This window comes from Humulus lupulus, chromosome 7 (assembly GCF_963169125.1).
Source record: "Humulus lupulus chromosome 7, drHumLupu1.1, whole genome shotgun sequence".
Classification (NCBI taxonomy): Eukaryota; Viridiplantae; Streptophyta; class Magnoliopsida; order Rosales; family Cannabaceae; genus Humulus; species Humulus lupulus.
Window position 1 is genome coordinate 143,186,214 of NC_084799.1, and position 22,782 is coordinate 143,208,995.

The window sequence follows — 22,782 nt, forward strand, 5'->3', positions numbered from 1 at the left end:
AAAAAAACATAAAATTTTAAATCAAAAAATTTTAAAGCATAAAAATAAAGTATTGAGAACATTTGTGTAATTTTGGAAATCAGTAAAAATCAAACTTGTTCTGTCTTAGAAAAATTGGTTCTTAAATAAGGATTTTGTTAGCGTTACCCTCCAACCTTTTCTAAGAACCTCGGGGAGTTCTAGAAAAGCTCTTAGGCCTAAAATGGTACCTTGGCAGCCTTCCCAATTGGCCTGGAAACATTTTTTGTGTATACGTATTACACTATTACACACTTGCGCTTATAATACTTACAAAATAAAAAAATATAATAATAACAAAAATTTATGCCACAAAATATTGAAGCACTAGGGAGATTCATGTGACAACAAGTAGAAGCTTTAGAAAACTCTCCTAGTTTGTCGTTTTCTTCCATTCGTTCAAATTCACTTTATTCACCGAGACTTCCTGAACCACCCACGATGGCTCATCAAGATGAAGTCCAACCAAGAAGGGTACAAGATTATTTACATCCTACGCGTACAGCCACTCCTTCATGCATAATGTATCCCAACAATATGCTAAATTTCGATTTCAAACCTGGCATGATTAACCTCTTACGAACCTTCCATGGGTTGGAAAATGAGAGTCTATACGTGCATATACGGGAATTCAAAGAGGCGGTGGCAACATTCAACAACAAAGCTGATGTCACCAACATTGTGAGATTGAAATTTATTCATTTCTCTCTCAAAGACAAAGCAAAAGGCTGGTTGTATTCCTTAAGGCCTAGATCTATCAAAACATGGGACGAAATGACAAAAGCATTCTTTGCAAAATATTTTCTGCCCCATAAGACTAGCAGCCTTAAGAGGAAAATCTCTACCTTCATCCAGAAAGACCATGAAACTTTCCATCAGGTCTGAGAGAGGTTTAGAGATTTGATAAATCAATGCCCACATCATGGATACGAAAGCTGGTGTTTGATCAACTATTTCTATGACGGTCTCACAACTGGACAAAGACAATTCGTACAAATGATGTGCAATGGTGAATTCCTTCAAAAAGATCCCGATGAAGCTTTCGAGTACCTCAACGATCTCGCTGAAAAGTCCTACACATGGAATGGACTGAGTCCTATGGACAAGCCACGATCAACTGAAATCTACCAATTGAGGGAAGATGACAACGTCAAAAGCCAAATTGAATCATTGAGACAACAATTCGAGGCTTTCAAATCTCAAGAAGGTAGAGGAATTCACATGGTTGCAAAGGTAGAGACACGAGATCCATGCTTCATATGTGGAGGGACGGAACATCAACCGCAAGAGTGCCCAACTCTTGGTGAGTTAAGAGGAGGAAATTAGGAACAATGCAATGCTTTAGGGGATTACAAGAAGCCTTATAAACCTTTCTCAATCACTTACAATCTCGGTTGGCGCAACCATCCAAATTTCAGCTAGAAGGATTCAAACCGAGCATCTAGGAGCCAATAGCGGCCTGAGCAGCAACAACCGCCAAAAGCATACATTGCTCCTCAAAATAACATGAAGTCAAGTAATTCTCTTGAGAATACTTTGCAAATGCTTGCGCAAACAAAAATAGCCTTAACTCAAGAGCTCAAATCTTGTTTCACACAAATGGTAGAGGAAATAAAAGACATAAAAATCCAAATGACAAAGCTAAACACTACTTTGGAAATTCAAGAGCATGGTAGACTTCTCGCTCAACCTCTAATCCATCGAAAAGGGCAACACATGGCACAAACCTCCTCCTCTCCAGATACAAATTTCAAAGAGGTTAATGCCATCTCTACTCGAAGTGGCCAAAGTATGGTTTCACCGTTACCTAAGACAACGAGTACGTCAATGCCCGCTCCAAATGATGATATGCTAATAAGCATTCCAGTAAAGGCACCCTTTCCTCAAGCTTTGAAATCCACTGGAAAGGTACTGGAAAATCATGGTGAAATCCTAGACCTTTTAACACAAGTGAAAATCAACTTGCCATTGTTGCATGTGATCAAAAAAGTGTCGGCTTATGCCAAGGTTATCAAGGATTTGTGCACTGTTAAAAGAAAGCACCATGTCAAGAAAATTGCATTCTTGGCTGAACAAGCTAGCGCGGTAATTGACTGCAAGACACCGCCTAAGTACAAAGATCCTGGCTGTCCCACCATCTCATGCCAAATTGGGGAACAGGAATTTGGTCAAGCCCTTCTAGACTTAGGAGCAAGTGTAAATCTCATGCCATATTCAATATACTTGCAATTAGGTCTAGGAGAACTCAAGCCCACATATGTGGTGCTACAACTGGTCGAACAATCAGTCAAGAAACCTCAGGGAATAGTAGAAGACGTTCTAATATCAAATAGAAAAATTCTATTACCCTGTTGATTTTCTCATCTCGGACACTCAATCTGAAGTGAGTATAGAGTCCAAAATTCTCATCGTTCTCAGTTGACCTTTCCTCGCAACAGAAAATGCACTCATTAACTGTAGGAATTGTCTCATGAAAATCTCTTTCAGGAACATGACTCTAGAAGTGAATGTTTTCCACATCGGCAAACAACCACCTAATAACAATGAGTGTTTCCAATCATATTTTATCGATAAACTTATTTCGGAAGAGGTCAAAGAGAAATACACGTCTAATCATTTTAATCACCTCTTCCAAATTTCATAAAGTTCTGAGCCCGATGAGTCTAAAACCAATCCGGAAATCTTCAAACACTCACAGGCTAGAAGAACCATGTTTTTTAATCCAATCTTTGAGGAACTCCCTCAAGATCGAGAAACACCAAAACCTTCCATTGAAAAAGCTCCTCAACCAAAGTTGGCCAAACTTCCCGAGGGTCTTAAGCATGTTTTCCTGGGAGCTGACAACACTTTTCCTGTCATAATATCTTCCAAGATCAATGCCACACAAGAGTGCCAACTCATCAATGTGTTGCAAGAACAAAGAGATGCATTAGGAAGGACGATAGCTGACATCAAAGGTATTAGTCCTTTAATTTGCTCCCATCACATTCAATTGGAAGACGGGGCTATACCATGTCGTGACCCTCAATAAGATTGAACCCAATGATGAAAGAGGTAGTTAAGACTGAAGTCTTGAAACTTCTTGATTATGGAATAATCTATCTTGTTGCTAACAGTAAATGGGTTAGCCAAACTCAGGTTCTTCCCAAGAAATCAGGGGTAATAGTGGTACAAAATGAAAAGGGAACTTGTGCCTACCAAGGTCACAACTGAGTGGCGCATGTGCATTGATTACAGAAAATTAATTGCAGCCACCCGCAAAGACCATTTTCGACTTCCATTCATTGATCAAATATTGGAATGTGTGGCGGGTCATCCTTTCTATAGTTTTCTCCATGGTTATTCAGGGTATTACCAAATCAAGATTGCTTTAGAAGATCAGGATAAAACCACATTCACTTGTCCTTTTGGTACTTTTTCCTTTCGTCGTATGCCATTTGGCCTGTGCAATGCTCCAGCCACCTTCTAGCAATGCATGATGAGCATACTTAGTGATATGATCGAGAAATGTAAGGAAATATTCATGGATGATTTGACAGCATTTGGAGATTCCTTGGAATCAATCCATCTCAATTTAGATTTTGTGCTTAAACGTTACAAAGAGAAAGGCTTGGTACTCAATTGGGAAAAGTATCATTTCATGGTGCCATCAGGCATAGTCTTGGGGCATGTCGTGTCGGAATGAGGAATTGAGGTTGATCAATCAAAGATTGAACTCATATCAAAGCTGCCCACCCCCAAGACTATTAAAGACATTCGATCTTTTCTTGGGGATGCAGAAATTTATAGGAGGTTCATAAAAAATTTCTCAAAAATCGCTCGCCCTTTGTCAACCTCCTAGCAAAAGATGTTGTGTTCAGTTGGACACCTATGTGTGAGGAATCATTTCGAACGCTCATTGCAAAACTCACTTCTGACCCTATCATTCAGCCACTAGATTGGAACTTACCATTCAAAGTCATGTGTGATGCTAGCAATTATGCTATAGGGGTCTTCTTAGGTCAAAGAAGGGAAGAGAAGCCCTTCATTGGCTATTACGCAAGTAGAACTCTTAACAGTGCTCAAATGAACTATTCTACTACTGAAAAAGAGTTACTTGTTGTAGTATTCGCTCTTGACAAGTTTCGTTCCTACCTGATTGGTTCACCTATCACCGTCTTTACCGACCATTCCGCCTTAAGATGTTGGGATTTGTGCCCTAAAAGCATATGTAGTAGACATTGTTTTATGAAATAAATAAATAAATTGAATTTTCTATGCATATATTTTAGGGACTATATTATTCTATGATAATATTATGTAAATATCATAAAAACTCCTAAGTTCATATATGTGATCTCAAACACGTATTAGTACGGGAGGATTGTGTTTGAGATAAATGAACTTGAAAAGTTCGCAGTAAAATAAAGTTATGGAATCTTTAGATTAATTCATGCAAGTACAGTCCACTAGTATTATGAATACATGTGATCTAGATCCAGATCACCAGTGTGGTAGGACACTTTAGTGGAGGTGCTTTATATATTAGAGAATATATAGAACTGGACCAGATATATTTATTAATACTTAGTTAAATACCGTTTTGAAGAATTAATTAAATATATCAACTGATGATCATATATAAATAGATCTTAATCCTGAAGTTACTATGAACTCCTATTTATGTTATATGAGTTCTTTGATTCACTTGTTAGGGTTTGTCAGAATGATTAGGCTACAAACTTGTAACGCCCTGCATAGCCAAGACCGTTACACTGTGTGTTTATAAAGGTGCAAGACTTGCTAATCAAGTCATTTAGTTAGAAACGTGTTACTGAAACTACGGTTGAACTAGGGTTAAAAGATTTTGGTCTCAAAAGTTTCGTTTCTTATAATCAAACATTTTCTTTACATGGGATCCCAGAAGTAGTAAAGTTAAAAGACAGTTTACAAAAAAACACAGTTACTAGCCACTCTAAGGCAAAACAGACAGTTAGGCTTTTCTCGTCTTGTACCACTCCTCGTCTGTGGCAGCCGATCGACTGACTATGTACATTTAGCCCCAAAGCTCTCCATCTCAGGACTGGTCCAACTTTCCCTTGCCTTTATCTGCACCACGTAGCACCCATGAGCCAAGGCACAACAAGAAAACACAATAACAGAGCATAATCATCAAGCAAAGAACCAGATAGCTCATGCAGTAAAAACATATACTCAATAGTCTAAACAATCATATTATTCAAGTATTAAGCATACCAAGTACATCATTCCATATAAATAATCAATTACACATGATAACCAGGGTTAACGCCCTTAGGCCGCACCCTCTACTTATCCCACTGACTCCGGCCCGCTTAAACCGACCTCAGTGAATATTAAGCTGTCCTCAGCTACTAGTGGTCAAGCCGCACCCTGTGCGCAAGTATTATTTATGGCACCCTTAGGTCGTTTATCAAATGTCCCATGGCATAATACCATCTATGACATCATACAGATATAGGGAGTTCTTAGTCCCATCACAAACACATAACCGTGTGTAGTTTTCTTACCTTTAGATTCTGATAGCTTTGTTCAATTCGATTCTCAAGCACGATCCCGCCTGAGCCATAGCATTCACCTAGTCACGGACACAAGTTAAAACCAACTACAAACTTCAATTCCAAAACCTAGCCTCGGGACCAATCCTGAGCCCTCGGGAAGCCCTAATTCCATCAAACGGGGTGGTTGAATCAATCCCTAAGCCCCCGGGCAAAAACCCTAAGAAATAACCCAAAAACCACTTTCTAGGAACAGGGTAGCACTACAGCGCTACAAACAGAGCCATCAGGCTCCCAGACACCCAAGCTTAGCGCTGTAGCGCCCTAAAGCTAGAGCTACAGTGCTAGTCACAGTCAGACCACCCTCAAGTTTTCCCCTTCGAACTTCCTCGAGCCAAAACCCTCCAAAACTCAACCAACCCTCAACCAAACTTAAAAACAAGACTCCCAACATCTCCACTGATCCCAAACAACCTAACCACAAATAATTCAATCACATGCACCCCAAAAGACAAAAATCACCATGGCTGAGTTTAAAGCTTCAAGAACTCAGCAGAACAACAAAAATCATAGAACTTAAAACTAGAGTTTCTTACCTTTGATGGATGAGCTCAACCTAGGTTATCCTCCACACTTCCTTATCCTTCACCTCCTCAAATTCTTAGGCTTAATTTCCTAGAACTCCCACAGAAACTCAGCTTAGAAAAAAAAACCATCTCAGCCAAAACCAAAAACACAAGAGAGAAACCTAGAAACTTACCTCAGATGGATGAACAAACCTTGCTAACTCTTCAAACCAAACCAGGGAACCTAGCCTCAAGCTCTTGCCCAAACACTCCCTGAGTTACAGCTTCAAATTCCTTCAAGAAATTGGGAGAAGACCTCCAACCGAGAGAGAGAAAGATAGACTCTTGTTTTCCCTTCTTTTTTTCCTTTCCTTCTTCTTTTCTGTTTACTTCTTTCAGACTTCCAAAACTTTCTACACAATCCACTAAGGCATAAAAAAATATGACCCTTATCTCTGATTCTAAACACCAAAAGACCATATTGCCCTCCCACTTAAAACTAAGCTTTTAAATCTCTTAAGGGCATTTTATTCATTACACCTTATTGACGCGGTTTTTCGCCAACAGGTAATTATACGAATAAGTAGGATGGATTAGTGCAAATTGGTAAACCGTAATATGAAAATAATTATATTCTAGACTTGGGAAACTAATAGCATGGGAAGATGGTCACTCCTTTCTTTTTAGGTGGTTCAAAGGTTATAATCCCTCTAGTCCACCAATCGATATTATTGATATCTCTTGACTATTTCTTACAGAGTGTTTATTTACAAAAATATGCCAACCACCTGCCTACACAGGGTCTTGGTATTTATAGGAAGAAGATATCTGGGTTGGCAATGGGGTCATCCCGTGATCTCTTTATCCTTCACGTCATCTCTGTGACACTAACGATTAATTCCTAAACCTTACAGGGAAGTGAGGTCTAATCAACAGGTAAGGATGGGTAATGGGCCGCATGGCCCAAATCAGATACGGAATGTTTGAACACGCACATTTATACAGCGCATCCGAGAAATCAGGAATAAAACAGACATGTGACGTCTGATATATGCATGTTTATATTGCGTGGTTGACTTTACAAGGATTCGGGTGTCAAATCTCTGCCGCATTACGAGCTTAATGTGGCCCCAGCTCGTGACACTCATACTGCTGACACGATGCCTCCGAGTAGCAGTTAACTCTCTAATCAGCTCGGGCTGGATAGATGGAGGCCGGTAATAAACAGTTCCGGGTGGACAATTTACACGTGGCAGATTGAATTAGGGCCTTTTCTTGTTCGCCTATAGTGCGCGGTTATTTAGGGCGTACATTTGCCCCCCAAGCCCTTGCTCGTGACCCATGATGTCATTTATGACCTTCACAGTGGGGGCTTTTAAGTTTCCCTTTTGACTCTTCATATCCCGCCCACTGCATGGGTATCGAACACGTGGAGCGCCGTGGTTTGCGATTGTTTGGTTTTCAAGATTTGCATTAAATGGTCTAGCCTGCTTTCGGCCGTCGTTTCACCTCTCGAGTTATGACTATTGTATCTCGCATTAATTTGATCAAACGGTCCTCATTTCTTTATGCCTCTTACGTATATATAAGGTTGGCCATCTTCGGTATTAGCCACCCTTCATTTTAATTTTTTTCCTCATTTTCTCTCTTTTTAGTCTCAGAAGCTTTTCTTCTTCCGATTATCATCCTAGAGATCCCTACGTTCTTGTCACAAGAGCTTCTTCATCAGTCCAGCTTTAAGGATTCCACCAGGACTCTGATTCCTACGCTTTTTGTGACTTTCACATGGAAAATACATTATAAGTCCTCTGCCTGTTGCATGTTTTGATCTTTTCGTTTCTCTGTTCGGTAAACCTCTTTCTTAGTCGCACACTATAGGTTGTTTTTGGCTGGTTTTTGGTGCATAGGTTTTGATCCTAGGCATATCGACTATTTGAGAACATGTCTAGGAATGCGATGTTTATGACAAGATAATTTTCTCGGTAATTTTTCTAGGTAGCTTTTCTGGGTAGCTTTAGGGAATGCCTAATCAGAAAATGGGAGGTGAAAGGTTTCTAGGGTTAAAAACCGGGTAGCTAGGGGTCACGCTTCCTAGGCGGTTTTGATTTTTAAAATTTTCCCTCCAAGGCAGGCACTATCCTGACCCTCCTGACACACAGATCCCGAGCAATCGGGGAACCGTTGGAAACGTTGGCGCATGACCATGGCAACGCGTGGCTTCACATACCGCGGGCTGAGATTACCTCAGCCCGTGTACGAAAATCATTTCTCGCGCTATATTCCCTTTTCTATTTTTAGGTCACATATTTAAACTTTTCTTCGTTCTTGTTCGTTAGGCGACCAGATGGGACCCAGGAAGAACATACCCAAGAAGAGCATGGCTGGCTCATCATCCCAGTAGTCTAGCAAGGGGAAAGAGATTGCGCTGGAGTCTCCCATCCCCCAATTCGGTCCCACGATGGAGAAAGAGGTCGAGGTGGGACCTGACGCTTTCTTCAAGGTAGAGAGGATAGTCTCAAAGATTACGACACAAGGGAGGGTCAACAAGATCTTGTTGTCCCATAACATCGAAGTTGGGACAGGCACTCTTGTTGCCCGACCTCCCCTCGAGGGCAAGAGGAGTTGCACACCTCTTGATGAGGAGTTCGTGGCTTGGAGCGATGAACACCTCAAAGTCGGGGCCTTCCTATCTCTGGACCAGTACTTCATGAATTTCCTGAATTACGTGAAGCTGGCTACCTTCAAACTGCCCCTAACTCCTACCGTCTGCTGGCGGGGCTGAGGTACCTTTTCCTGAGGCACGAGTGGGAGGTCCCTACACCAACGGACATCCTTTACTTATTCTGCCTCAAAGCCAGCCCAGATCAATGGGAGCGAGGTGACGGGGTCTACTATTTGACCCGTTTTCCCAACTCTCCTGCAGTCATCGAGATGCCCTACCACCCCAACGACTTCAAGGACCAGTTCTTCATGTGATGGGGTTTCTCAACTGCGAGTACCACTACTTCAACCGTCCTCGTAAGTTCTCTCTACTCTCAGCTCGTGAAATCACCATATTGCTTTATTTCTTTTCGCGCGTATTAACTTGAACATCATCGTGCAGCCATTTTTGCGAGGACGGCCAAATCAGTGACCCTTGGGGGTCAATACGATACTTTGGCGGGGCTTCCGCCAAGTGAGAAAGACTACCACTAGCTCGTGTCTGATGAGACGATGCTGGCGTTTAATTTAATTTCCACTGGCCAGACTCTGGTCTTGAGGAGGACGCGGGCTATCCACCCAGTAGCTCATGAGCTGGTGCCTATCCCTGAAGGGGATGTCGCGGACGGTGATGAGCAGGACGAAGAAGATCAGGTGCCGTTCGTGCGACGAAAGTGAGCTCCCGAGGATGCTCAGGGCCTCGACGTGGATCGGGTTCAGTCATGGGCAGCAGCCGGCCCCTCCGGCCAAGGTAACCCATACCTAGTTAGGGACTTAAACAGGGTTGCCGCAGACCTAAGGCTTGCTAAGTTTAACCCAAGCCAACTCGTACATCGTCATCGAGATGACCTAGACCTTAACATAACCCTACTCCAGTGTGTAGATCAACTAGTGTTGCACCATGATATGGGCCGTCCTAGGGGCACCGTAGTAGTAGACAACACCTTGTCCTTTAGGTTGGCCTTCTTTGAGGACTACGGGACCAACCTTAGGTCGTGGCCCTCCCTTCTGGAGGGCGTAGTCGCTCCAGGGCTTAGGCAATACGTAGAGGAGTCCAGTCTTGAGGCGGATCCGGACCCAGAGCCCCCTCTCATCCGTGAAGTAATAAACTTAGACTCCCCTATACAGGCTTCAAGGCCGGAGGTCGTGGCAATAGATTCCTCCTCTAGCTCGGAGGGTAGGACCTTTTCAATACACCTTTAGATTTTTCTTGTAATAAAGTAACCTTACATGTATACTAACATTCCCTTCTTTTTATTTCAGGCGAGGAGATGGTACAGCCCAGAGACAACGCCCTGCGATCCATCTTCCAGGGGGGAATCCTCCCTCCTGACCGTCCGGGCCACTGGTCAAGAGACCCTGGCTGGCCAAGAAGACTCCTCCGTCCGGGATCACCTCCAAGTCTCCCGCCAAGGGGAGGGGCCAGGTCCCTACAGCCACAGAGAACATGCCCCCACCTCCCCCGCGACCTCCAGGCCCTACTCGGGAACAGGAGGCACCAGCTGGAACCCCGCCAATTCCCCCTCCCACCGTGCACATCCCAGTTAACGCCCAGGCCGTGAAGAAAATCCCCGAGGCCTTCCGAGGGATGGTCTATGAGACTGTAAGCTATACGGTGGAGCATTATTACAATGCCACCCCAAGGGACTTGAGGGAGATCGATATCGAGACAAGGAGCCCCAAGAATGTCATGGAGTCTTCGCTGGGGATGACCCTCACGGTAAGTTTACTTAGTTAAATTTCTTTGCTTTCTTCCCAGCACGTGCCTTACTATCTATATCTTTGCAGGCAGCTTTGGCTCTACACCGCAGCATAGCTCGGTCCAGGGTCAGGATTGACGAGCTCAGGGGCGAGCTCCAGACTGCTCAGGCCACTCTCACGTCTGTCCAACAGCAAGAGCAAAGTGCCAAGGTTGCCTTGACAGCTTCCAAAGAAAGTGAAAAGGTCGTACAGGTCTCCTTGGCCACTGCGAAGACCGAGCTCGAGGAGGCCAAGGCTAAGCAGTTGGAGGCCGAGGCCGCCACCGTGGCAGAGAGGGCGTCTTCCAGCTCCTCCATAGAGGCCATGCTCTACCATTGCTGGGCCTTCAACCAAGATGGCGGCTTCTCCTTTCTGGCGCCTGAGGTGTGGGAGCCATTCCTTGAGAAGTTCAAGGCCCGTCTTCAACAGGAGCCACCTTCTGAGACTGGGGAGACTCCCACTGCCGATGAGCAAGAGACCGAAGGGGTGACCTCATCGGAGAGACCTGGGGGGACTTAGCACTTTTGTATTTTTCTTTTATTTACCTGTAATAATTTACCACGAGGTTTTTCCTCCTCGAGACAATTGATTTCAGTTACCTGAATTTCATCATTTATTTTTCTTTTTAATATGATGTGATTGGTAAAAACCTAGTTCGCATTAGTTTATTGACTTTTTCTTCGAAACTACAAAGCATTGCTAGTTAATTTTAACCAACTTCTAAGTTTTACGACCTGGTCGTGTCCAGGACATTAATTTTTAAAAACTTAGTTCTTGTTAGTTTTATCGACACCCCGTGTTCTTTAGGAAAAACACTGAATCAATTTCACTAACTTTTAAGTTTCGGGACCTGGTTGTATCCACGATATCAATTTTTGAAAACTTAGTTCGCGTTAGTTTTATCGACACCCTCTGTTCTTTAGGAAAAACACTGAATCAATTTAACTAACTTCTAAGTTTTAGGACCTGGTCGTATCAAGGACATTTATTTAAAATCTTAGTTCGCGTTAGTTTTATCGACACCCCGTGTTCTTTAGGAAAAACACTGAATCAATTTAACAAACTTCTAAGTTTTGGGACCTGGTTGTATCCAGGATATCAATTTTTAAAAACTTAGTTCGCGTTAGTTTTATCGACACCCCATGTTCTTTAGGTAAAACATTGAATCAATTTAACTAACTTCTAAGTTTTAGGACCTAGTCATATCCAGGACATTTATTTAAAAACTTAGTTCGCGTTAGTTTTATCGACACCTCGTGCTCTTTAGGAAAACACTGGTTAGTCAATTTAACTAACTTCTAAGTTTTAGGACCTGGTTGTTTCCAGGACATATGCCCCCCAAGTAAACAGAAAGGGATATTTCTTGGTTACTTGGAACATGCTCTTCTAACACTACACATACACGGAAACATACAACACTATACAGGATGTACTTCTCATCTTTTAATAAAACAAGGTGGCTTTCATAATTAAGCCTTACAAAAGTATGACTATTGATAATATTTCTTTAGGTATATAGCGTTCCATGTCCGTGGGACTGCTTCTCCATTAGGTCGAGCTAGTTTAAAGGTCCCTTCCTTCACAACCTCTATTATCTGTAGGGTCCTTCCCAGTTTCGTCCCAAAACTCCGTCCTTGGGATCCTTACCGGCTAAGAAGATTCTTCGGAGCACCAGGTCGCCTAAGTTAAAGATGCATCTCTTGACATTTGAGTTGAAATAACGAGTGATCTTTTGTTGATAATGCGCGAGATGCAGCTGCGAAGCTTCTCGTTTTTCGTCAAGTAGGTCGAGGGACGTGCTGAGCAATTTGTCATTCTAGTCTTGGTCAAACGCCCGAACTTTATGCGAGGCTATCTTTGTTTTGACAGGAAGAACGGCCTCGCTCCCGAAAGTCAGGGAGAAAGGAGTGTGACCCGTCAAAGTTCGGTGTGAGGTCTGGCATGCCCACAGCACCTGGAGGAGCTGTTCAGGCCAAACTCCCTTGGCTTCATCCAACCTCTTCTTAAGGCTCTCTTTTAGTGCCTTGTTCACAACCTCGACCTGTCCATTAGCCTGGGGGTAGGCCATGGAGGAAAAACTTTTAATTATGTCGTGTCTCTCGCAGAATTCGGTGAGAGTTCGCTATCGAACTGGGTTTCGTTATCCGACACGATCTTCTTTGGCAACCCGAATCGACAGACAATATTCTTAACCACAAAGTCGAGGACCCTCTTTGATGTAATCGTTGCCAGGGGCTCCGCTTCTGCCCATTTCGTGAAGTAGTCAATAGCCACCACTGCATAGTGAACTCCTCCTTTTCCCGTGGGCAGGGCACCAACTAAATCAATTCCCCAGATCGCAAACGGCCACGGGGACGAGATCATCTTCAGCTCGATTGGAGGGGCTCGGGCGACCGTGGCGAACTGCTGGCACTTGTCGCACTTTTGGACATAAGAAATCGAGTCCTTCAATAAAGTGGGCCAATAATATCCTTGCATTAATATCTTCGAGGCCAGGTTTTTCCGCCCAGCGTGATCTCCACAAAATCCCTCATGCATCTCCTGCAGAATAGTTTTGGCTTCGCCTGGCAGAACACACCGCAGAAGAGGTAAAGAAAGACCATGTCGGTACAACATCCCGTCTACCATTACATACCTTGGAGCTTGGTAAAGTACCATCCTCCCGTCATTTTGCCCTTCGGGTAACTTCCCTGTCGTGAGGTACTCGACTATAGGAGTCATCCAGGTCGGCCTAGCGTCGATCATCTTAACCTTTCTTACGGTTTCCTCTATGCTTGGCTTTTCCAAGAATTCCACCGGTACCAGGCCCAAGGTTTCGGCCTCCCCGGAGGTGGAGAGCTTTGCTAAGGCATCAACATTGGCGTTCTGCTCCCGAGGTATCTGTTCAACTAGGTTGTACTCAAATGCGGACAGCTCTTTCTTTACCTTGGCCAGGTAGGCCGCCATCTTGGTTCCCCGCGCTTGGTATTCTCCTGATACCTGGTTTACTACGAGCTACAAATCGCTATAGCACTAGATGGAGCTGGCCTTCAGCTCTTGGGCCACCCTTAGCCCATCTAATAAAGCTTCGTACTCGGCCTCGTTGTTGGACGCTTAGAATCCAAACTGTAATGCGAAGTGAAAATGATGTCCCTCTGGGGATATCAGAATGACTCCAGCTCTGGACCCGTTCTCATTAGATGAACTGTCCACAAAGACTTTCCACAAGGCCCGTGCCGGTTCTTCCACCGGTTCCTCCTGGAACCCCGTGCACTCTGCCACAAAATCAGCCAGAGCTTGGCTTTTGATCGCAGTCTGTGGCACGTATAGTATCTCAAATTGGCTAAGCTCGATAGCCCACTTCAAAAGACACCTCGATGCCTCAGGTTTCTGCAAAACCTTCCTTAAAGGTTGATTGGTTATGATGTGGATTGAATAGGATTGGAAATACGGCCTGAGCTTTCTGGAGGCCGTGACAAGGCAGAAAGCCATCTTTTCCATCATTGGATAACTAGATTCAGCTCCGAGGAGTCTCTCGCTAATGTAATAGACCGGCTTCTGAGATCGGTCCTCTTCACGAACCAGCACGGTGCTAGCTGCATCTTTTGTTACGGCTAGGTAAAGAAAAAGAGGTTCTCCTGCCGTTGGTTTAGATAACACGGGCGACTTAGCTAAATGTGCTTTTAGGTTGAGGAAAGTGCGTTCACACTTGTCAGTCCACTCCAACTTTTTTATTTCCCCAGAGCAAGTTATAGAATGGCAAACACTTGTTGGTTGATTTGGAAATGAACCGATTAAGGGCTGCCACCCTTCTTGTTAGACTTTGGACGTCTTTTCGTGACCGGGGTGATGGCATTTCGAGTAGCGACCTGATTTTATCGAGGTTCGCCTCTATTCCTCTGGTGTTGACTATGAAGCCCAGAAATTTCCCTGACGCCACCCTGAAGGTACATTTTTGGGGATTTAGCCTCATGTCATACTGTCTTAAAATCTTAAAACATTCCTTCAGATCGAGGACATGGTTATCAACAGTTTTCGACTTGACCAACATGTCATCAATATACACTTCCATATTTTTCTCAATCTGATTAGCAAACATCCTATTGACTAATCTCTAATACGTGGCTCCCGCATTCTTCAGCCCGAAGGGCATGACCTTATAACAATAAACGTTAGTCGAAGTCATGAAGCTAGTGTGTTCCTGGTCTGCTGGATTCATGGAGTTCCGGTTATAACCCGAGTATGCATCCATGAAGGACATAAGCTCATGCCCCGTAGTGGCGTCCACCAATTGGTCAATTCTCGGCAAGGGGAAGCAATCTTTGGGGCAGGCTTTATTCAGATCAGAAAAGTCGATGCATGTTCGCCACTTCCCATTGGGCTTCGAGACCAAAATAGGATTGGCGACCCAGATTGGGTACTTTGCCCCGCGAATAAAGTCACACCTTAAGAGTCGAGCTACTTCCTCTTCTAGGGCCTCAGCTCGGATCGTGCCCAGGTGCCTTTGTTTCTGGGACTTCGCAGGCACATTTTTGTCCAAGTTGAGGGCGTGCATGATGATGCTTAGGTTGATCCCTATCATGTCTTCATGAGACCAGGCGAATACATCTAGATTCTCTTGCAGAAATCTCAGTAGCTCTGCCTTTCTCTCATTACACAGGTTTTTTCCGAGCTTTACCACCTTCGAGGGGTCTCTCGGATCAATGTTCACCTCTTCGAGTTCCTCGATGGCCTGGAGCTCGAATCTATCTTCGCCTATCCTGTGGTCGATATCATCATTCAAGGTGATACCTTCCCCATTGGATTCCTGAGTTTTTTCTTTCTCAGGAATAGATCCTACTTCCTGAGATTCCTCATTTCCGCTTTGAATGGTCATCGTCTGCTGCCCGGGTCATGATTTTCCCTTCATGGAAATGCTATAGCATTCCCTGGCAGCTAGCTGATCACCTCAGACCGTACATATCCCTATAGAGGAGGGGAATTTGACTGTAAGATGGCAAATAAAAGTTATGGCCTCAAATGCCATCAACTTAGGCCGGCCCAGAATAGCGTTGTATGCGGTGGGACAGTCGATAACCACGAACTCGAGGAGCTTAGAGATAGTTCGGGGCTCTTCTCCCAAGGTTATTACTAGCTCGATTGTTCCTATCGTTGCCGACCCTTCCCCAAAAAATCAATACAGCATCATGGAGGTGGCCTTCATCTCGGTGACAGACAATCCCATTTTCTCCGGCGTAGACCGGAACAGCAGGTTCACCGAACTCCCATTATTGACTAGTATCCTCCTAACTCTCTGGTTGGCGAGTTGGGCGATTATGACTAGAGGATCGTTATGGGGGAACTGGACGTGACCACCGTCCTCCTCGATAAAAATGATTGGTTGCCTCTCCAATCGTTGTTGTTTGGGTAGATGCTGCTCCGGGATGAATTCCACTCCGTTATGAGCCTTCAACTCATTGACATATCTCTTCTGGGCACCTCTGCTCATGCCGGCCAAATGGGGACCTCCAGAGATTGTGGATATCTCTCCTCCTATTGTAGGAGGAGGGGTATCCTGCCTTATCTGGGGCCCGGGCTGATTTACTGGAGCTTCCGGGGCTTGCTGACTAGTAGGAACCCGGTTCCGCGCATATTGAGCCAAAGGTCCGGCTCTGATGAGTGTCTTGATCTCATCCTTCAAATGCCTACAATCGTCAGTGTTGTGGCCAATGTCATTGTGGAATTGGTAGAACTTGGAAGGGTCCCCCTTAGCTTTCTGGTGTTTCCAAGGCTCCGGCTTTTTCCAGGGGAGGCGAGCAGAATTTGCTAGGAAAATTTGTTCCTTAGTGTTTGTGAGATCAGTATAGGTCACATAGACTGGCTTAAACTTTTCCGTGGGCTTGTTCTTCTTCGGACCGTCCTGGCCGCCCTCGCTCCTCCCTTTTCTCTTGCCTCCACCCCCTTGGTTATTCTAGGTAACGGTTTGAGTCATTTTTATGACATCTGTTTCCACTCCAATGGGCTAATCAAGGGTTTGGCTGGTTCCCACGACCGATGCTCGCGCCTCTTCCAGGTTTATCCACTCCTGGGCCTTGTTCAGGAATTCATCCACGGTGCTGACACCTCTTCTCTGTATCTCTTTCCATAGCCCCCCTCCAACGAGGATTCCAGTCCTCAAGGCCATAAGCTTGGAACTATCGTCCGCGTCCCTGGCTCGAGTTGCGATGTTTGCGAACCTGCTCAGGTAAGCTTTCAAAGGTTCCTCGGGCTATTGCTTCACGTTCGCCAGGGTGTCAGCTTTGACGCGGGCAGATTGAGAAGCTCGGAATGCCCTCTTGAAGTCGGCAGAAAAATTCTTCCACGAGCTGATGGAATGATTTTTACACTACTTGAACCACTTCCTAGCTGGCCCGATCAAGGTGGAAGGGAATATCAAACACCTCAGCTCGAGGCCGATATTATGGGCCATCATCAGGGTATTGAACATACCCAAATGATCTGACGAGTCTCCGTCTCCATCGAATTTAGACAGGTGGGGCATCCGAAAACCCGGCGGGTACGTTGTGGCTACTATATTGGAGGCAAAAAGCTCGAGTTCGTCCCCCGAGTCATACTCGTCCTTCTCCTTTTCTGACAATAGCTTCTTCATTAGCTCCTCCATCTGAGCTAGACGTTATAGGGTCTGGTCCTTAATCCCTTGGTTGTTCTGGGGCTGTTCAACAGCTCCAATTCCATTGTGCGCGTTAGGCGGGTTATTGTCCCTCCAAGCTTGAGCTTGGTTAGGTGGGACATTCCCACTGTCACGTACTTCGGAAAGACCATCCTCTCGGCGAGCATGACTTCCATTTCTGGCCAGATTCCCCCTCTACGAGTTGAGGCGATCTCGAAGGTCGGCCCTCGAGGTGGCCCGAGGGCTTTGTGCCGAACTTAAGCGATTATGCAGGTCTCCACCGAATCTGCCACTTCGGTGGCTCTTGGTCCAGTAGCTCCCATTGGAAAAGCTTAAACCCCGCTGCTGGGGGTGAGGATCTGGGACCTCCCCACGTGCTCGAGGACGATGGGAAAGATCGGCAGGAGGAGGATTTCTTCTGCTGCTCCCGAGTGTCGGAATGTCTCAAACTGGACGGGGAGGAAATGGGTATCTTATCGGCGACAAGGGATGTCTAATTGGCGAAGCGATCCTAGTCCCATGCGGGCGGATCAAATTAGCTCGCAGCCGTTCTACTCTACCATCTCCAACATCCTATGCCCAGCAATCTTACTACGACACACGAGGGCTGGCCGGAGCAAGTTGTCTACACGAGCCTTCCCCGGATCTCCTCCGCGAGCGGCCACAAGCCCTTCTGAGCGCGTTCGACGGTGGAGTCGAGCTAGGAGTTGAGGTTCTAACTGATCGGCTTAATTGTTGATTGGCCCTGGGAATCTCCTCAAACATAGCTTCCTGGTTATGGTGTGACATGGGTGCAGAACTCGGGGTTGAGGTTCTGACTAATCGACTGGGTCTAGGTCGATTATCCCTGCGGGACTTGTGAGTCCTACTTTGCCTCTTTCCGATGTTAATGTCGGTTGCAAGAGGGGGTAACCAGGCCAAGACTTCTTCGATTTGCTTACTTGCTCTGGATAGTTGACCCCTCAACTGTATGTTCTCCATCTCTATCGCCGTCAGGTAACCCGGGTTCGGATTTGGCGGTCGGGGCGCCGAACTTCCAGTGTCGTCCTCGTCCATCGGCTGCTTTCCCGATTGTTGTTGGACCTCGGGGTTTGGTTCATCGGATATGGCGACATGGTGGGCCTCCTGCCCATCATGTTGATCTGCCACGTTACCATGCCTCGACCGAGTAACCACCATGATCAGGTTTTTGTGATAGCACCAATCTAAATCCTCTCAATGAAAGCACCAAACTATTGACGCGGTTTTTCGCCAACAGGTAATTATACGAATAAGTAGGATGGATTAGTGCCAATTCGTAAACCGTAATATGAAAATAATTATATTCTAGACTTGGGAAACTAATAGCATGGGAAGATGGTCACTCCTTTCTTTTTAGGTGGTTCGAAGGTTAAAATCCCACTAGTCCACCAGTCGATATTATTGATATCTCTTGACTATTTCTTACAGAGTGTTTCTTTACAAAAATATGCCAACCCCCTGCACTACCCAGGGTCTTGGTATTTATAGGAAGAAGATATCTGGGTATGCAATGGGGTCATCCCGTGATCTCTTTATCCTTCATGTCATCTCTGTGACACTGACGATTAATTCCTAAACCTTATAGGGAAGTGAGGTCTAATCAACAGGTAAGGATGGGTAATGGGCCGCATGGCCCAAATAAGATACGGGATGTCCGAACACGCACGTTTATACTGTGCATCCGAGAAATCAGGAATAACACAGACATGTGATGTGTGATATATGCACGTTTATATTGCGAGGTTGACTTTACAAGGATTTGGGACACTCATACTGTTGACACGATGCCTCCGAGTAGTAGTTAACTCTCTAATCAGCTCGGGCTGGATAGATGGAGGCCTGTAATAAACAGCTCCGAGTGGACGATTTACACGTGGCAGATCGAATTAAGCCCTTTTCTAGCTCGCCAATAGTGCGCGGATATTTAGAGCGTTTACACCCAATTCCCGTTAATTTCTCGAATGTATCTAATATTTACCGCTTAGTTTCAAACACCTAACTAATCACCTATTATATTCCTCAATATCAAAATAGACTCCAATATATTTCCTAAATTCCCATAAATACCTACAAGCTCGCCTCGAGCTGGGTATAAATCCCCGCCTTGACTTTTTCGCTAAACCGCTCACCAGGATCGCCTTGAGTCACAGATTATAAATATATCCACATAATAATGTGGTCTCAACAATTTATCACAGATACATAAAGTTATGCCCTTAATGGCCAAAATTACGAATATGCCCTTCTAACCTAATCAGGGCCTACATGCATACTAATACACATAGTCATGCATCACAGATATCCAAATAATCATATAACATACTTTTAATCATTTAAATCACATATAATCCAGATGTTCCCTCCCGGCACACTATTCAAGGCCCTTAAGCCTTAATAGTGAATTTGGGTCATTACAACTATCCCCTCCTAATGAGAATTTCGTCCTCAAAATTTACCTGAATAATTCAGGATACTGATCCCGCATCGCTGACTCAAGCTCCCAGTTCGCCTCTTCGACCCTACTATTCCTCCACAATACTTTATCAAGAGAAATCGTCTTATTTCTAGTACTCTGTCCTTCCGATCCAAGATCTGAACTGGTTGCTCCTCATAGGCTAGATTTTTCTGTAACTCTAAGTCTTCATACCTCAACACATGTGTCGCATCTGAGACGTACTTCTGGGGAATGGAAACATGGAATACGTCATGGACTCCTGACAATGATGGTGGCAAGGCTAACCTGTAAGCCACCTGACCAATCCTTTCTAGGATCTCAAAAGGTCTGATGAACCTAAGGCTTAGCTTGCCCTTCTTCCCGAACCTCCTCACTCCTCGCAATGGTGAAACTCAGAGAAATACGTGGTCCCCAACCTGGAACTCCACGTCCCTATGCTTAGGATCAACGTAGCTCTTCTGTCTTCTCTGTGAGGCGAACATCCTAGCTCGGATCTTCTCTATAGCTTCATTTGTCCTCTGAACCATATCTGGCCCCAAATACTTCCTCTCACCCATCTCATCTCAATTAATGGGCGATCTACACTTCCTCCCATATAACATCTCGTAAGGAGCCACTCCAATCGTTGATTGGTAACTATTGTTATATGAAAATTCAATCAACAGGAGATACTTACTCCATGACCCCTCAAATTCAATCACACAAGCTTTGAGCATATCCTCGAGCACCTGAATCGTCCTCTCAGACTGTCCATCAGTCTGAGGATGAAAGGTTGTGTTGAAATTCAACTGAGTTCCCATAGCCTTCTGCAAACTACCCCAAAACTTGGAGGTAAAGATAGGATCTCGGTCTCACACTATAGACTTAGGGACCGCATGGAGACATATGATCTCCCTCACATACAACTTTCCATACTGATCGCCTCACTGGAAGAAAATGGGCTGACTTGGTGTATCTGTCCACTATTACCCACACCGAGTCATGAAGCCCTACTGTTCTGGGTAAACCTCCCACAAAATCCATCATAATTTCCTCCCAATTCCACTCGAGGATACCCAAAGGCTGAAGCAACCCTGCTGGTCACTGATGCTCAGCTTTCACCTGCTGACAGGTTAAACATATTGCTACGTACTCTACCACATCCTTCTTCATTCCGGGCCACCAATATAACGTTCGTAGATCCTGGTACATCTTTGTGGTACCCGGATGAAGTGAGTACGGCGTCGTATGTGACTCATCCAATATCTCTCGTCTGATCCCCTCATCATCTGGAGCACAGATCTGTCCCTAATACCGAAGCAAACCAACCTTAGAAATAGAATAGTCCTTAGTTACTCCCGCTAAGACATTCTCTCTAACCTCCTGTAACTGATCGTCTACCAATTGTCCTTCTTTAATCCGCTCTAGTAGGGTCGAATGCTGAGTAATATTGGCCAACTGGCCCACCACCAATTCTATCCCTGCTCTGACCATCTCATCAGCTAATTCTCTCGAGATCTGGGTGGAACTATATATCTGACCTGGGCCTCTCCGGCTCAATGCATCCCCCACTACATTGGCTTTCCTCAGATGGTAAAGAATATCACAATCGTAGTCTTTCACCAACTCTAGCCAACGTCTCTGACTTATGTTCAGGTCCTTCTGTGTAAAGAAATACTTCAGACTCTTGTGATCAGTGTATATCTCGCACTTCTCCCCATATAGGTAATGTCGCCAAACCTTCAATGCAAATACCACCGCTGCTAACTCCAAATCATGGGTGGGATATTGCTGTTCATACTCCTTCAGTTGTCATGATGCATAAGCTATGACCTTCTCGTTCTCCATCAACACACAGCCTAAACCCAACCTCGATGCATTACAGTAAACAACAAATTTCCCTTCCCCCGAAGGAAGACTCAACACAGGTGCAGTAATAAGTCGTCCTTCAATTCTTGGAAGTTGTTCTCACACTTGTCTGACCAGATAAACTTTAAGTTCTTTCGTGTCAATTCTGTCATTGGTGTCGCTATCTTCGAGAAGCCTTCCACAAACCGTCTGTAGTAACCCACTAGACCAAGAAAACTCCGCACCTCCAAGGCATTCCTTGGCCTCAGCCAATCCCTACCTGCTTCCACCTTAGATGGATCCACCTTAATTTTGTCTGCACCAACAATATGTCCAAGGAATGTCACTTCTGGTAGCCAAAATTCATATTTATTAAACTTGGCATACAACTGATGCTCCCTCAACCTCTGTAGAACCTGTCAAAGATGAATCTCGTGCTTTGCCTCTAAACTGGAGTACACTAAGATGTCGTCGATGAAGAAAATAACAATCTGGTCCAGAAAGTCCTTGAACACCCTGTTCATTAAGTCCATAAAGGCTGCTGGGGCATTGGTCAAACCAAACGACATGACCAGAAACTCATACTGCCCATACCTCGTTCGGAAGGCCGTCTTCAGTATGTCCTCGTCCTTGATCCTCAGCTGGTGATAACCAGATCGAAGATCAATCTTTGAGAACACCATTTTACCCTGCAACTGATCGAATAAGTCATCAATCCTTGGTAAGGGATACTTATTCTTGATAGTCAACTTGTTCAATTCCCTGTAGTATATACACATTCTCAAAGTCCTGTCCTTCTTCTTCACAAACAAAACTGGAGCACCCCATGGCGAGTATCTAGGCCTAATGAACCCTAAACCCAGAAGCTTATGTAGTTGTTTCTACAATTCCTTCAGTTCCGTCGGTGCCATTATGTATGGTGCCCTCGACATTGGCTCTGTCCCTGGCACCAACTCAATGAAAAATTGAATCTCCCTATGCGGCGGCAACCCAGGTAAGTCCTCAGGAAACACATCCAAGAACTTGCAAACCATTCTGGTTTCTTCCGGTCCTGTTGGCGAAACCCTGGTGGTATCCACCACGCTAGCTAGGAAACCTATACATCCTCCTTGTAACGGATCCCTGGCTCTCAGCGCTGATACCCTGGGTACGCGGGGCCATGCACTACTCCCACAAAGACGAAGGGATCCTCGCCCTCCAGCTTGAAGGTCACCATCTTCTTCCTGCAGTCAATAGTAGCTCCATATCTAACCAGCCAATCCATGCCTAAAATCATATCAAAATCCTCCATACTTAACTCAATAAAGTCTA

General features: G+C 44.9%; 1 non-coding gene across 1 annotated transcript; it reads right to left on the bottom strand.

The window, feature by feature from the left end:
- Positions 1 to 840: 840 nt before the first annotated feature.
- LOC133793027 (small nucleolar RNA R71) lies at positions 841 to 947 on the bottom strand. Its single transcript, XR_009874491.1, has one exon. It is a non-coding gene; the product is annotated as a small nucleolar RNA R71 (small nucleolar RNA).
- Between the last annotated feature and the right edge of the window lie 21,835 nt (positions 948 to 22,782).